Source organism: Triticum dicoccoides, chromosome 2A (assembly GCF_002162155.2).
Source record: "Triticum dicoccoides isolate Atlit2015 ecotype Zavitan chromosome 2A, WEW_v2.0, whole genome shotgun sequence".
In the NCBI taxonomy this organism is placed as follows: Eukaryota; Viridiplantae; Streptophyta; class Magnoliopsida; order Poales; family Poaceae; genus Triticum; species Triticum dicoccoides.
The window spans coordinates 764,144,908-764,149,700 of record NC_041382.1 but is presented as its reverse complement, the minus strand read 5'-3'; the positions used below and the strand labels follow the sequence as shown (position 1 = coordinate 764,149,700).

Genomic DNA, 4,793 nt, shown 5'->3' with positions numbered 1-4,793 from the left:
CGTTGTATGCTACATATGTGTAGGATTTGGGTCTGTATTTATACCGTTGTATCTCTCTCTCCCCTCGTATATTTGTACATCTTGGGAGACAAGTAAAGGCCGGTCCACCCTGTACCTATATATGTGCACCATGCACACAATCAGTGATTATTGATTCGTGCAATCTCATTCTTCCTAACTAACACAATGTCTGCATTCCCACCCTTGTTGCTCATTTTGCTGTATCTGCATTCCTAACTGAAGTAGAGAGGGATGAGAGTGTTTTTTCTAGGAATTTGATTAACTCGGTGTTTTGCATCAATTGTTGCTGCAAGTTTCAGCTTCCCGAGAAGCTGTGCAGGAGCCTGGACAGTGCCACTCGGAAGCTTCGGTTCACGCTACCGTTACCTATGCTTGGGTACCTATTCTACTTAGTGATGCCAAATAAGCCAACATTATTTTTTATTCTACTTGCTACTGCTGATCAATTTGCTCATGGGGTAACATATTTGGTAATTTGATTGCTGACCGTGCTGTTTTTGTTCAACCTGTCCAGTGGTCGAGGAGTCTAGTCCAGGGAGGTCAGGCTCGCATTTCCACCCATGGAGCAATTTGTTCCAGCCGAATGAGAAGGGCGTGCTGGCTTGCCATGGCTGGCCTCCTCGCTGGACTCACCGTCGTGATGGGGCCTCTTTAGATACTCAAGCTATACGCCGTCCCCTACTGGGTATGTGCGTGTGGTATCTGCTCTTGTTGCATTTGTAGCCTAACTTCCTGCCAAAAGTTCTGATTTTTGTTGATAGGTAGATTGGGCTGTGGGGCTGGTCAGCAGCTTCTGAAGTTTCCTCGCTGAATTTTCCTGCAGATTTTTGTTATGTGGTTGGACTTTGTCACCCACCTACACCACCAAGGCCACAACAACAAGCTTCCCTGGTATCACGGAAAGGTAAAATTAATAGAGCTACTATCTCAAGAATTGCAAGTTAGATTGCTTAATCTGCATAACATCGTGCCAAAACTAGTGTGTTCATTATTATTTCACCCACTTGGTGTCCATTGTTCAGCAGTATAGCTTAGCCCAGTATCTATGCACATATATTGTGTTGTAGAATGTGCCACTAAACAGATGGTTTCAGTTTCACTTGCCAGCGACATCCCCTTGTGACCTTGGTGAAATGGATTGGTAATATTCTGTTGTCTAAAGAATAGTATAGCATCATGTCAAGCCATAGGTGTTGTTAATTAGTGTTTGAGAAATAAGAGATACTACAATCTGTTGTGTTGGTGTGTCATATTATCTTTTTTTTCTCTGGGTATAATTTGAACAGGAGATTCATCTTTATATTTGTCTTCATTTTGCAAGGTTCTGGCGCATCTGCATTTTTACCTTATGCTATGATTTCATCTTTTGGCAACACTTCTGGTTCAGCTCAAGACAAAATTCAGGTTGCAAAAGGTTTGTTTTGGTGCGTTGCTGCATTGTCTTTGAAGCCCCTTACCATTAAAACAATATAGCAATCGCACCTACCTTTTAGTTTTTACCTATACTGAATCACAAGTTTGGCTGCCAAGGTCTACATTCATAGGGATTATGTTTTTATAGTTGGATTATCTTCCCTGATTCCTCGTGATGGCTGGAACTGTTACTTGGTAGTTATAGAAAAATATAAATGTTACTTCATAAAAGTTGATGTGTTTATGAATTCATGGGCCACAAAAGAACCATAAGAAAAATAACTTTGTTCAGAATAAAGTTCATACAATTCTCAGAGAGCAACACAGCAACTTTAAATAAATGTTCATTGTATGCATCTGTTGACATTTAGACATCTGGTTGTGTTAAACAGATGCATTAGTTTTGTTTGAACTGTAGTTTCTTATTCATTCTAAAGTCTAATATTCTAATGTCTCTTCAAGAAGCAGAAGCACTTGTGAAGCAGTGGCAAGATATCAAATCTGAAGCTCTTGGCCCTGACTATCTTAATCGGTATGCTCTCTGAGACACTTTTATTAAACATGTGATGGCATATAGAGTTCATGCATAATTGTGTATGCCATTTATAATCAAATCAAATACCCTCTTGTTGAGCAGTGGCAAGACTTGGCTTTATCAACAAAGGATCTGTCCTGCTACTCGAGATTTGTTCTGGTGAATCTCTGTTGGTTGAGACGAGATCCTGTTGTGTGAGGCTGGTGACGATGAAGAGGCAGAAATTGATGCTTTGCTCGAGGAAGCTGCTGAGCTCGTTGATGGACTGCCAACCCAAGAAGCCTAGTTAGTACAAGTATTTTCGAATATGCCATTTCTGTCGGTTGCTTTCTCATTATGCTCTAGAACTAAGCATGGTACTGATGATTTGTATGGATATAACTGCAGTATGTATGAAGTTCAGTACACACCAGGGTCGGGGATTTCCATGCCGTGTAGAGGGTTATCGACGACAGTGTTGTGGGTGCCACATGCGGTGACCTACAGCACCTACATTGCTGGGCTCTGGCGGTCTGGAAACATCGAGGACGCGTTTTGGCAGCTGGAGATCATTGTCGCCAAGGGACTACAGCTGATCATGGTCGGCCTGAACATACTGCTGGATCATGCTGCAAAGGATCTAGATACGTGGGTGGCCAAGGAGTTGTTGGAGCGATGCGAAGAGCTGGGCTTCGAGGTCTACAGTCATGGATCATTTCTCCAAGAAGATGAAGTGTCTGCGTGTCATCAGGCTGTTCACTGATCTGCTCAAGAAGCCCATAACACCCAATGCACAGACATACAATATACCGATCTCATCCCTGTGCCGAGCCAGCAACTTCCAGCTTGCCAAGACCGTGTTCAGCTGCAACGGGTTTGTGGTGGACACCGTGACCTGTAACATTCTGATCCACAAGTCCTACGGCACTGGAAAGGTGGGGAGCTCGGGTTCTTGTTCTTCGACGTTGATGTTGGGGAGTTTGCCCCAGACGTAATCACATACAACACACTGGTCGATTGCCTCTTTAGGTCTGGGAGGAGACCCGAGGCTGCCAATCTAGTCAGGCACATCGACGATGGCTACCCTGCGGAGCCCATAGTGCATCTAGCGTACTGGTTGGTTAGGAGTGGAAACGTTCGAGAGGCTTTGCGTCTGTTTGATGACATGCTAGCGAAAGGAGTCGCTTTGGATGCTAAGGTTTTCGCTAGTGTGATCAAGGCATTCTGCAAAAAAGGTCCAGTGGAGTGCACAGATATGACATAGCTGTACCCTGTGCTGGATAGTGTGCTTGAGATTGGACGATCCATCTCTTGCTCCCTTCATGATGAGTGCCCTGCTAGTGCTGCTGCAATTTGGCAGCGCCTTGCCATCGTCCCGTCATCTCGGTTCCAAGATCTGTAGGCAATCCCCACACCGGTGCACCTTGACTCTTCAATCTGGCCAGAGTTCCTCCTGCCTATTCTTTGGAAAATCTGGGAAGCACGAAATGCTGCTGCTTTTAGAAATGAAAACCATAGTCCCCGTGTAACCATTACTAGCTTATGTAAGGACTTTGATCTTCGGACTCTTCGGTTTATTAGAGAACCGAGTGATAAGGTAGCCGCCCTGTCTTGGCGTGACTACCTCTCTTCACAGATTGCCGTGACCCTGTAAACTCCTGTAACATTGGCCCTTGGGCCGCTTTGAGCAGCATATATACAGGTGGGGATCCTCTCCCCCCGATGATTACTCAAAAAAAAAATTGTACCAAGTTACTCTTCAGGTTTGGTGTGTGAGGCGGATATTTGATGCAAAAAATTATTTCAGTGTAGTTAGTTGCTTACAATGTGATGCCAAAGGAGAGCATTGTTTGCAGAGCAACTAAGTCTTTCAACTACATCATGCGTAGATCCAATCAGATTTGCACACATAAAATATATCATGATTTCCTCACACCAAGGTACGCAGGTAGCTTATTTACATCACAAGCATCAGATTCAGACCACGGTACGACAGGTAGCTTATTTACATCACAAGCATCAGATTCAGACCACGGTACGCAGGTAGCTTATTTACATGTTCTGGTAGGATACGCACTGCGCGGTTTTTTTTTTAAACACAGTATAGACGCAAGCGTTCATACATACACGCATACACTCACCCCTATGAATGCATACAAGCACACCCTACCCCTATAAGCACTTTCGAGAGACTGAGCCGGCATATCATCTTGACATTTACGAAGTCACCGTAGGCGCCTTGTCGTCGACGGGAACGTCTCCTCCCACTGAAAGCGCATCGCCGGAAATCTTAAAATAAATCCAGGAATAATGCGAGCACCAGGACTTGAACCCTGGTGGGCTGGAATACCACGACCCTTCTAACCATGCAACCACAGGTTGGTTCGCCACTACGCAGGTACCTTCAAAGACTCGGTTCACCACTAATATAATTACGGATACGTAGGTACGTACGTACGAGTAGATAGGTAGTACTAGTATGCATGCAGTCGCGACCATGATACTGACTACGGAGTACCCATATCGGGTCGGGCCATCACGGTTCAGACAATATCGAAGGACCTACATGATCATGCGGGCCTGGTCGTCGGCGCCGGTGCCGGCGTAGGGACCCTAGATGCGGACGGAGGCGCCACCACGCGGAAACCCTCTGGGACAGGGGTGTGGCGCTCCTCCACGTGGGACTGCTCCTTCAGGTCCTCCACCCGCTCCGGCGATGATGGCGCAGACGAGGACGAAGACGGTGTCGGCGATCGGCGACGGTGAACACGATGGTGCCCGTGACAACGACGGCGGCGATTGAGCTCGTCCTTGAGGTAGTAGAACAGAGGGTGCAGCGACCCGA

The 4,793-nt window shown here is 45.9% G+C and overlaps 1 pseudogene; it reads left to right on the top strand.

Moving 5' to 3' along the window:
- Positions 1–3,350, top strand: part of LOC119358373 — a 9,414-nt pseudogene extending 6,064 nt beyond the window's left edge.
- The last annotated feature ends 1,443 nt before the right edge of the window (positions 3,351–4,793 follow it).